Source organism: Leuciscus leuciscus (genome assembly GCF_965113295.1).
Source record: "Leuciscus leuciscus genome assembly, chromosome: 22".
In the NCBI taxonomy this organism is placed as follows: domain Eukaryota; kingdom Metazoa; phylum Chordata; class Actinopteri; order Cypriniformes; family Leuciscidae; genus Leuciscus; species Leuciscus leuciscus.
In genome coordinates this window covers 6,714,940-6,727,721 of record NC_138746.1, presented here as the reverse complement: position 1 = coordinate 6,727,721, position 12,782 = coordinate 6,714,940, and the positions used below count along the sequence as shown (strand labels likewise).

Sequence of the window (12,782 nt, the reverse complement as noted above, 5' to 3'; positions counted from 1 at the left end):
TTTGAATGTAACTTGATACTTACGACTGATCATGCCCAAACGCGCCGAGACCGTTTCGTTCAGTCTGTGTTCACAGTTGCTGTTTAAAATCTGCTGCAGTCGTTGAAAAGTCTGTAAGTGTGTTCAGTTCAGTCAGAATGTTTCAGCTATTCGTTAAGTGTGTCCCCGGCATTAGTGCGAAAGCTGTGAACTGCTATTGATGAATTATAATTTGAGTATTTGCATGCCCTAATTATTACAGTACAGTGGATTTAGCAAATGTACCTGTGAAAAAACCAAAACCAAAGGACCAAGCAATCAAAACAGAAATGAAATAGCCTGAATGTTTGTCAGTGTTTTAGGGATATATGTGCTTAGTCACAAAGCAAACAACAGTTCACAAATTTATATACTATCATTCGAAAGTTTGTGGTCATTTACGTTAAAAAAAGAAAGAATAATTTATTCATCAAAAATGTATTATATAATGCTACAATGTTACAAAAGCTTTTTATTTCAAATAAATTCTTTTCTTTTGAACTTCCTGTTCATCAATAAATCCTGAATTTTGTTTTAATCACAAATCAGCATATTATAATGATTTCTGAAGGATCATGTGACACTGTAATGTAATGATGCTGAGAATGAATCTTTGCACGCACAGAAAAAAATAACATTTTAAAATATAAAATGGACAAGTTATTCAAAATTGTTATACTATTTCACAAAATCACTGTTTTTACTGTATTCTGATCAAATAATGCAGCCTTGTTGAGCATAAGAGAGTCATGGTTTTATAAATCATGATTATGAAATATTGCCATATTTTTGAACACCTTTTATTTTTTACTGAAGCACACCTTTCAACCTTTGTTCCTCCCCTTGTATATCACCTCAAACCGTGGTCTAGGCAGGGCTTGTTTTAGTATGCTTCACAGTGTCTTGCTAACACAGTAGCCGTGAACTGTTGTCTAAGTCTACAGTGCGTGGTTGCAGGATATGCTCTCACACTCCCATGGGAATGCTATTAGTGTGGAACTGAAGGAACACAGCAGGTGAAACAAATAAGGCCCAGATTTTTTTCCCCCTTTCTCCCTCTCGTCACCTTGCTTTTTTCCTTTTTCTTTCCCTTGTTCTTTTTTCCTCTTCCAGTCTGCCCTTTCTCCTTCCCTCATTCTTTCCATGCAGTTGTGGATGATAGTGTTCATCAGGAGTGGTGTGAAATGAACTCCGAGCCAGAGCATGTGTGGTGATTTATCCTGCCGAGCTGACGCTCTCCCAGGCTTAACCCCATGCTGTACACCAGTCAAACCCCCTGCGGACACCCATACCCTCACTCGAGACACACAGGAGGGTATCTGCAAGGGTACACGTTCAAAGGATGCGACGGAAATAGCGGGTCTCATATTGGCTGTTTGTTTTTCCTCTAAATAGAGGTGCTAATTTGGGGCTGCCTCGGCTGAAGGACACACTGAGGGGATGTCTGAGCTTTCTATTTCTAAATAAAAAGAATAAGGATTGAATTTAATTAGAAAACCAAGAGTGAGTGGATTTAAATTATTATTGGGCAAAGAATTTCTGTAATTAAATGAACAGTGATCATGTAGCCCTTCCTGTTGTCTGATAATGTTTCAGAGCTCCAGTTTTTGGCTAAAATGGTTGCAAATGCTACAAACAAAACAACAAATGTAGTTCCATTGGTGGCAGTCATGAAAGCTAGTGTGCGTCTATATGTGGTTTCATCAGACATCATAGAGCATGCAACAACAAACACAGCGAGCCGTGATGTCTGATTCACGCGTCAGTTCAAGTCAGTCAAAAATATCCACTTTCAGTTTCACAACTGATTCTCTTATTGAATCGTGATTCATGTTCATAGAAGTCAGAGTGGTATTTATAAGGATTTTTGTTTTGTTTGGAGCGCTGTGATTTTATGAAAGGGTATTCTTAGTGTTAAGAGACATGGATGTTACCAAATTTGAACCGTCATACACTGAATTGCATCAGAAGAAAAGAATCTAAATGTCTAGATACATCAGGCAAAAGTGACATTGTAAAATTTGTGGCAGCTTTACATGATTAATGTAATGTATCAGAACTGAAACTATTGCCACATTGTGATGGCCACATCATTCTGCCACCATGTCACGCGGTAAATCAACTCTGAACGCTACAGGGATGCTTCCTAAAGACTTCCCACCACAGACTTATGGAACCCAGGAAGGAACCTTCAGCAACACATTCCTCAGGAAGCGCTCGGTGGAGACACACTCACACACGCACGGCGGAACTGGAATCTGTATGCTTGCCATCTTTCAAATGTTTTAATTCAGCATGATAAAACATCCGTTATTTATAAGGTGATTGAGCGTAAAGTATTTTGGAGCACAAGTCCATCCATCATGAGCAAGACAGCTAGCTGTGAAACTCATTACTGTACGCTCCGGCCTGCTCTTCACTGCCCGGCTCCACTCCGCGCTGTGGTCAGCCGGAATAATGTGACTTCTGTTCAAAGTATGCAGCATAAAAAATACATTTTATTTGCTGGATAACAGGTGCTGGCTAGGCAGGGAATGTGTACTAATGAAGTCATGGTTTATGAATGCATCATGTTTGGACTGGGGCCTATTGTTGTTTCCCAGTAATAATAATATTAAAAAAAATATTACAATTATTAAAATAATATTTAAAAAAGTTATCAGTTTAACTTAGATTTTTTTGAAAGGAGTCTCTTGCACTCACCAAGGCTACATTATTTGATAAAAAAATACAGTAAACAGTAATATTGTGAAAAAATATATAAAAAAAATGAAAAAAATATATTCCTGTGAGGGCAAAGCTGAATTTTCAGCATAATTACTTTAGTCTGTAGTGTCACATGATCCGGAAAAAACGGTGATGGATATTTTCTTTTTTTTTATTGAAAGTTCAAAAGAACTGCATTTATTTGAAGTTTATAAATGTATTTACTTTCATTTGACCATTTTATGTATTCTTGACTAATTGAAGTATTTGTTTCTTAAAGTATCTGTATACTAGTATACTGTTGTTGTTTTTCAGCACTTTTAGATTTAAAAATGAAATGTTTTGCTGCAGAACCCTTAAATTCTTTATCATTGCTTCCACTCCCACCTTTCCACTTTTAACCCAAAGTTAAAAGTCCCCCCCCTTTTAAATCAAAGTAGAGTTCATTCTCACACTAGCAGCATTTCACCTCTGTCAAAACTAACAGCATTTGAATCTGCTCAAAATGACTGGAGGGTGATTTAAACGAAGCCCCCCAGGTCAAAGGTCGTCTTTAGCCCTGCTGTTTATTTGTTTGCCTTTGTCACTCAAAATCTCTTCTGCACTTTTTTTTTTCTTCTTTTTTTTTAATATCGGCCTCAAGGTGCAGCAAACAAATCCCCGGCTGCCCCTCGAGTGCAGGGGAGAGTGATGAGGTGGAGGAGAGAGAAGAAAAGGCCGGGATTAGGGGTGAGGGCTAGCTAAACAGGCCAGTTGTTTATCTTTGTGCAGTGAAGGTAGTGCTGTGCTGTCACTTTCTCATTCCTCACATAAAAAACGCACTCTTCCTCATGCTCTGCGCTCCCGGTCAGTAGTGCTTTAATGTAAGACCACTTTTCCTGAACCCCTTCTCATTACCTTACCTAATGTTAAGAGCTTTGATCTTCAAGAACAGGCCTCTTGATGCATCACAACAATTAACATTATTTATGATGGTCTACCCTCTCTCTCTCTCTCTCTAATGCCTTTTTTCCCCTCTCTTTTTGCTTGTACTCATTGAAAAGTTTTTTTTTAGGTTTTTTAAAGAAGTGTCTAATGCTCACCAATGCTGGATTTATTTGATAAAAAATACAGTAAAACAGTAGTGTTGTTATATTTTTAGCAGCCATATTACCCCAGTTTTCAGTGTCACATGAACTTTCAGAAACCACACAATGTAAGAAAAAAAAAATCCATAGAAAACCAGAAAATGTACTGTTAATTTTCTACCAGGATATTATGTTTATTTTACTGGCATTTACTTCAACCCTAAAACACAAGACAGTGCAATGTGAAACATTTATTCAAAATGAGAAAAAAATTCCTTGATAGTACCACAATGCATTGGGCCCTATTTTTACAGGCTTTATTTAGTGTATTATTATGCTGATTTGGTGCTCAAGAAACATTTATTATCATTAATGTTAAAAACAGTTGTGCTGCTTAATATTTTTATGGAAACCTTGATTGATATATATATATATATATATATATATATATATATATATATATTATATTATATATATATTATATATATATATATATATTATATATATAATTTGTTAAAGCTGCAGTCTGTGGTTTTTCCTCTTTGTCGCCATCTCTGTTCGAAATCTGCAATTGCAGTTATTCGCGTAATTATCAACTTTATGTCGGTTGTGCCTCGGCACGGCACAGTGCGGATGAATTCAATGTTTTGAGAATGTGCGGCTGTCAGTCACCGTGCCGGTGTGGATACTGTCATTCGCAATCACACATTCTACTTTTTGGAAGTATGACCAACATAAGAATTTTCACCGGAAAATGTCGTCTGAATAAGTAACATCCACTTTTGTTCTGTCCAACTAAGGGGAAAAAAGCATTGCAGTAAATCGCGCTGATTAAATCTAACGATCACGTCGAACCGTGCAAATTACACTTTGTTCTCAAATTGTTAATGTTAACAACATCAGCATTGCGTGACTACATTTAATGCCCTGCCGATATTATCCTTGTTTCCACATGGGCCGGTTGCAGTCTCTTTTTTTTTTTTTTCTGTAGCCTCTCCAAAGTCCGAAATCTTTTGCATTTTACAACGGGTTAATCTGATGATTGTCATTTGAATCTTTCTGGATCCGCCATCAAATTGATAAGTTTAATTATATAAAGTGCTGTGAGAAAAGGCTATAAATCTCCACCTCCAACATATAGCCTACTAGCCGAGACTCCTCCTTTATGTGTACAGATGTGACGTAATGACGCGAAGACATGCTCGAATTTCCCACAGAAATCCACCAGTACCACTGGAATTAACGACATTATTACAAGCTTACCGCTTTGAATCGAGCTAAGGCAAGCAGATAGTTTTGAACACTGGCTGGTTATGTACTTGCTCAAATTTATTTTGGATCATTTTAAACTCAAAGTTACGGACTGCAGCTTTAAGGATTCTTTGATGAATAGAAAGCTCTAAATTTATTTGAAATAGAAATCTTTTGTACTGTCACTTTTGATCAATATATAATGTATCTTTTGCTGAATAAAACAATGAATCCCCCAAAAAACTTACCCAAAACTTTTGAATAGTATTGTAGTTCAAATCAACTGAAGTTGTTTAAGATTTATTTATTTATTTATTTTTAATCTTTTTTTCTTCTTTTTTTTTTAAAGATATTTTTTCCAGGGTCAAACGGCAAAATCAGAAATACATTGAGATCCTGTGCATTATAAATGCAAACAATATTTCATCCCTTCATTCTAAAATACAGCTTTAATATCACACTGTAAGGGGAAACATTGTCAATGAGTTACTTGGGAAGCTTTTAGAAAAGTTTTAATTTCTCTGGGGCTTTCAAATTGCCTGTTTAGGTTGTGGCGAGCATTGTTCTGCGCATTTATAAAACACCACTGTGGGTTGTACTGAACGACCGTATGGAGTTCCATAACATTGTTACAACCTAATTGCCCTCTTCGACAAGTGCCAATTTTCTTCAAGAGGCAGGAGAGAAAAGAGCGGCAGGCGAGAAGCGCGTTGACATGCGTCAAACTCCTCCCCGTAGATGGATCAGGCTGTGGTTGGGGCCTGAGATGAGAAGTCTCCCTGGGTTTGCTTTAGCCGTGCTGGCCTTGTTAGTTCGTCCCATCTCTTGCAGCATTAGAGCAGGGTACTGGAAAGACCCGGCTCTAATTCCACTAGCAGATCAATAACCATCAGTGTTTGGTTTTGGGCTGCTGGCTTGGTCACGGGATGCTCCACCCCCCCACCTCCCCTGCTCGCCCCCATTCGCAACCCTTGTAGGCTGAGGGTCGTTTTGTTTGGAGGTAATTTACACTGTGAGCTTGTGAACTGTGTCTCAATTGAGTCTCAGTTGGCGCTTGTCTGTATGGAGTGAGTGGGCCAGGAAGGTTTGATGCGCATACATTTATTCTTTCTTTCATTCAAAGAGTATATATTATGCAATTTCCAAACATTTTGAAACGGTGAAATTGTTCGATAAATCCTTATTAGTTTCATTCATTATTAGGGATGAACAAAATCTTTTATCACGATATGAGTGTTTTTAGTTCATGATAGTTATTTTTGCTTAATCTCTGAGACAATGCTCAGAAACCATCTCTCAGACGAACGCGCGCATATATGTAAATGAGTTCTCTTTCACTGCTTATTGCGCTTTAGAAGTTTAAAATCACTTTTTAAATGGGTAATATACAAATCACAAGTTTTCGTGACGGTGCAGCACGGCAACATTATATGAAAGCATAACTGCGATAGAGACTATACTCCCAAATCTCTATCGGGTGACAAATTTCTACTGGTTAATTGTGTCTACCGGTATATCGCCTATCCCTATTCACTATGCTCTTGTAAATAGGGTTGCTAAATGTACTGGTACCAGTCGGTACTAAAATAAAAAGTTGATGGTACCAGCATCTCTGCATTACCAGTAGTGCAGAATACCAAGTATATTCGGAACCCGCTGATAGACGTTGCTTTCAAACGCTCTCGTTCGTGTTTGTTTGAGCGCTCTCTGAACATCAATGGTTTCTATTTACAGTGTGTTTTTATAAGCATTAAAGCAGGGGTTCCCAAACTTTTCCATGACAAGGCCCCCCAAATACCACTAGGTTCTGGCCAAGGCCCCCCTTTTGCAGGATGTGTTATTGAACCCATCGACAATACTATGGCAAATGTATAAATAAATAAATTAAACATCTAGGTGAACATCAGATTATGTGATGGTGTTTGACACCAGCCAATCAGAAAGATTATAGAGATGAACCTATTACAATTTTCAAGGCCAATTCCGATTTGTCATTGAGTTTGACCTGCCAATACAGATTTTAGCCGATTCTGATTTAATTTTTTCTAACCACTTTACAGCACAAACAAATATTTATTTTCTATATATATATTTTTTATAAAACACCAGTTTTATCCAAACTGATTAATAAAAACAAGTTTAAATGGGTACATTTTCTATAAATATTTTTGAGTCTTCATTTTCTTGAAGCCTACTGAAGTTCTTGTTAAAACACTATACATGCAAATCATGTGCATTTTTGGTACTTTTTGTGTGAAATCATATTTATTTTGTCCATCAAAAGTGTGCTTTCACTTTAATTGAGCGTGAGCAGCGCAGCAAAAATAGACTCGGCGCCGAAACCCTCCGCTTCACTACTGCTCACAGCACGCGACGCTCCTGCTTGACGCTCACGCGCTGCTCCTGCTCGCGGTGTGAACGCACTCAATGAACATGCACGGCGAAAAAAAAATCGCGCTACTCACGCGCCGCTCGCGGTCTGAAACGGCCGTAATTCACAAGGTTTCCTACATGTGCGTTCTGTGTGCACGTGTGATGCTGATGTTGCGCGATGTTAATCATGCGGCGCCCGAGTGCATTTGAATCGGCATTATGTCAGACTGAAAATCATGTGAAAATCGGCCAATTCTGGTCACCAGCCGATCAATCAGTTAATCTCTAAAAGATTAGCATTAAAAGTATAATGTTCAGATAGGCTATGCAACAAATTATTAAAATGTTATTTTATAACAATACTCATATTAACACATTTTTTTTCCAACTTGCTGCGGCCCCCCTGGCGCCCCCTAGGGGGCCGCGGCCCCCAGTTTGAAAACCCCTGCATTAAAGGACAAGTTCGGTATTTTACACTTAAAGCCCTGTTTACAGATCGTATCTGATGAAATAGAACGGTTAAGATTAAAATTTGGACACATGCTGCTGTCCCGAGAATTTTAGGTTTATTTCGCTTCCCCCCCCCCCACCCCCACAATGGTTGTCTATATGCACTGGAAGATTCCGTCCTAAAAACACATTAAACTTTCGTTTACAAAGACGTGAAACTCACCGAGTGGTCAGGGGTGTTCACTGATATGTTCACTCAAAAATCGCTGAAAAAGATGCATTCCAACAGGTTTTATCGTAGTTTTTGTCCAACTCCATTGACTTAATAGGACGTGCTGTGAGACCGCAGCACCTTTACGGTATTACTCCGCCGCTTCTTCTTCTGCTTCTTCTGTGTATTCAATGAAATGCCCGTGGTTTGCTTGCAATTGGCAAAGGTGCATTATCGCCACCAACTGGGCTGGAGTGTCTATTATTCAAGCTCTCAACGGAAGAATCACGGGTGTGACGCGTTTGGCAAAATAGGTCCACAAAAGCGAAATAAACCTAAAATTCTCGGGAGAGGAGCATGTGTCCAAGTTTTAATCTTAACCGTTCTATTTCATCAGATACGATCTGTAAACAGGGCTTTAAGTGTAAAATACCGAACTTGTCCTTTAAGCATTGTAGCCAATCACAATCATATCTGTACGGCGCGTGAACGTTATACCCTAAAAAAATACCCTGAAACTTTAGTACCGTAACAAACAACCCTACTTGTAAAGCAAAGAGCATAGCTGTTTTCAGTCTGACAGAAGACACTTGGCCTGTATAATTGTCTAAAATATGTGAGACAGCGGTCTGACAAATTAAGTTATTCATTCTTTTGTGATTAGATTAAACAAACACAAAGGCCCAGCGGGTCTAGTACTGAGAGTCAGTCACTGTTTGTATTACTGCTGCTGTAGCCTGATCATTTGCTTCTCTGAATAGCTGTCCTACACACACACACACACACACACACACACACACACACACACACACACAGGTCTATAAAGCCTGTTGGAAAATTGCCTCCTCTTGTTTGTGTGGTGTAACGTTGCTTCTATGGAATTCTGATCTGTCAGTGATGCTTTAGTTACATTTACTACAGGGGGGAAATCTCAAACAGTTTAGGAAACTGGATACTGGATTATTTGGATAGTTTTGATCTCTGTGTTTGTAGTTACGTCCTCTTTTATTTTTAATTCCCGTGAGTGTAGAGGAATATTCAAAGTAATCACCTACTAATACTGTATAGGGGTGGGTGGCATACCAAAATGTTAATGCTATCACTATCACATTTATATCATGGTACAAATTTCACAAAAGTTATTTGTGCTAAATCAACAAAAAGGGCTTATATTTTAAATAACTTAGTGGTAATATCTTTTTTTAATAATTTTTTTTATAGTCATCTGTAGTACTTTTATTTGGAGCTTGATGGATTGATAATATACCTTAAAATGATAAATAAAATTGAATTAAAAATAATACAATTAAAAACAAGTCATGTTATTTAGATAAATACAATTTTAATATCTTATATTTAGCTATTATTCACGTCTGCCAAATGCATAAATCCAAAAAAAAGTCTGGTGTGTTTCAAAACAGATTCACATAATGTAACGCCTTGTAGGAAACACTGACTGAACTGTATACTCTGTAAACTCTTATTCTCCTCAGTAACAGTTCAAAGAGTTTGATAAGTTATTTTTATTTGCTTTTATTCATTATGTATAGTATTATGGGTCTGAAAAGCAAAGGGCGGCATAAAACAAAGGACGAAATTGCAGTGAAATGGAAATGGCAACGTTTTGAATAAACATTACAAGTTACATTTTCTTTTTAAAAACAGGAACACATACATGAATTAATTAGATCTATAACATGCATTTAGAAAATAGGGTTAATTGTAATTTCTTCAAATATATTTTTGAATCTGAATTCTGTTCGAAAACCTGCCTTTGGTGCTCGTCAGGATGCATTTGGATCAGTGTAACACAGTTTTAATGTGCTTTCTTAATACTGCTCTCGACATTGCTCTGCTGTTATGTACATTTATAGCTCAGACCCTCAACCGCTTAAACTGTGCTCTGTTTTAAGCTCTTTCTGCACCAGTGCCAATTGATGTGCATGTGTAATGTGTGGCAGCGGCATCTCCTCTAGGTGCTCCCAGGGGCCCCAGGGTCCGGGGATATTTGCGGAGGTACCAGTCACACTCGACTGCACAGGCGGCTGTTAAACCAGACTCGGTCCACTCATCAGAGTTTAGACCTACAACAGAACAGACCATTGTGCAGTTTACAATGCGGTGGGAAAACTGGATATTTTGCAAAACTTAAAATACAGTGAAAATGCTGTATTTGTGCATTATGAAGCAGTAAAATATCATGGAGATGAGCCATAGCCTCAGTTTTTGCTAACAGCTCCTCTGCTAGTTATGTACAGGCACAATTGAATCTTAAGGGAGATTGTTAGGAGCCGTGCCGTACCGTTTCTCAATTTTCTGAGCTTGTTCTCCAAGGACACGCACATACTTGGAGACTCAAAACCCTTAGCCGTGGCATACATGGATGGGTGACCGACTTTAATCCCTTTTTTATTTTGGCCAATGTCACACAGAGGTCACCCTGGTTACTGTGTGATTGTCTCACCATCATGGTCCAACGCCTCAATTTCTTTATTTCCCTGCGTGGCCCCGGAGATTGCACTGAAGTACCGAGTCATATTTAGCCTTTATTTAAGAAGATTGGCGCACGTGGGGGGAGGCAGTACGACGGGCCGCCGATGGCCGGCTGGATCAATACAACACAATTGAGTTCTCCAATCTGAGAGACTAGCTGCAGTGAAGGTGGCACTTATGGGGTGATAGCTTCTGATGAAGACTTTATTAGCTTCTATTGACAGATTCATTTGAGATCCCTCTCCCTTCATCGCCACCACCTCACTCCAGACTCTCTCTTCCACTGTAAAGTAATATAGTCTAAGCCCACCTTTAAAAGTTTCTGGGTTTGAAGAAACGCGTTAACGGCAGAGTTTGTTTGGTCCTGTGTTTTCGAAGCTTCGCGACTGTTTCTTCGACTTGATTTCAAAGTAATTTTTGTTATTCTTCTGCCGTCCACAATTTCTTTGGCTTTTCGTGAACTTGGGTTAAGTGGTAAGCACTTGAGACCCTTGTTATCAGATACTGCAGCACCGTCAAAGAGTTTTCACTGTAGGAATGGAGCATTACTGAGCTTTTCCCCCACGAGAATACAAAGAAAACATCAAGTTCCCCAAAGAAACTGCGCAACAGAAGATTTGCTTTTGGAAGAGAGTCTAGAAGCAACCTGGCTGCGGATAAGACAAAGTGTGGAAATTTTCAAATGATTTAATATTTTATCTCCAAACAAGCCGCAGGCGTATTAGATATCACAAGCTAATACTCAGCAGTCATATGTGCGCTCTGTAAAATTGGCTGAGGCTCGACTCGGGCTTTGAAGTCACGAGTTGTTTTTTTGCGTCAAAGTAGCTGTTCGGGGGAACCCTAATCCGCCCAGTATTGCTATGGCAAGCTGCGCCTCGACTCGACACTCGCAGCAGGTTTTCGTGACTCCACTAATTTTTCCATTGTTGTTTTACCTGGTTTGTATTTTGTAACCCTCGCCCCCCTCTCGCCGGCGTTCTCAGAGGGGCTGTTCCCCGCGCTCGGGTGGATTGGCCCGAGGTGCTTTCCCATCCACAAATAAAGAGCTCGGCGAAGATAATGAAGTATGTTGCATCCTCGGCTGCAGCTGTGTTTTGTTGGCTCTGTTAGATTAAGGCTTTATGTGTGGTGCTTATTTCTTATAAAAGCTCATCAATAAACTCAGAGCTGCAGGCCTAAATTTGTATCATGCAACTGGCCGTTTATTTCTTGGCCTCTGCTGTTCTCATCAGGAATTTTTGTATGGGACGCACTCGTACTGTGTAGAATGCATCTGATTTTTCAACTTTAATATAAGCAAATTGTATGCTCTTTTAGTATAGCATCGGGAGGTCTGCACAACTATATAATCTGGTAGTATCTGTAATGGATTTGACTGGGGTAATGTTTTTGTGCTAAAACCAATACAATGCAGCATACATACGAATGCATTATTAATGGTCATATATTAATATTACCATGATGAAGTTTGTAATGTGAGTTTTTGTTTTCCAAATGGCTCTTTCTCTTGTCTATTTGTTTGTACAAATTGAATGGTTTATTGAACCTAATCTTAAAGTTTGCATACATTTTTTTTTTTTTTTACATTTTTTTGTTCACATTTTTTTGTTCACATTTGATGCATCTAGCTTTTATGTCTCATATAGAATAATATAGGATAAAATTGGAGCTTATACTTGAGGATAGGTCCAATTATTCAGAGGTCCAAACTGAGCAAAAATATGCAATTTGGTGCAGTTGCTCATATTTATGACAGTTGTCACTCTATATCTCCCAATAATATTTATTTGTAAGATGGTATACCTTTATATTCAAAACTCAATAAAGTAAGCATTTTCAATGTAGTTTTTTATTGTGGGGGAAAAATATGTAATGCAATGTGATACAATGGTGATTTGAGATATGCAGAAATAAATGTTAATCAAAAGCCTGATATTTGATACTTAAATTTAACGAGTTTTCAAAAAATATGATGCATGGATAACCAACTAAATCTAAGTTCTCAACAACATAAGATCCTGTTTTTTTTTTCATCCCATTTGAAAAAGTATTTATTTTGCATTTTAGTATTTGCATGTACTGCACCATCCATTGTTCATCCTTGGTAATGGTGACCCAGAACAAATCTCTAATGTGAGAGTTGATTCATGAAAATATTAAGCATTCTACCCTCAAATCATCAATTTGACTTTACCTAAAAATTGTAGCAT

At 38.2% G+C, this 12,782-nt stretch overlaps 1 protein-coding gene across 5 annotated transcripts in view; it reads left to right on the top strand.

Annotated features, from left to right (window-relative positions):
• The window catches only part of gbf1 (golgi brefeldin A resistant guanine nucleotide exchange factor 1), an 82,906-nt gene that overhangs the window by 26,256 nt on the left and 43,868 nt on the right, over positions 1 to 12,782 (top strand). The gene's annotated exons all lie outside the window — the stretch shown is intronic.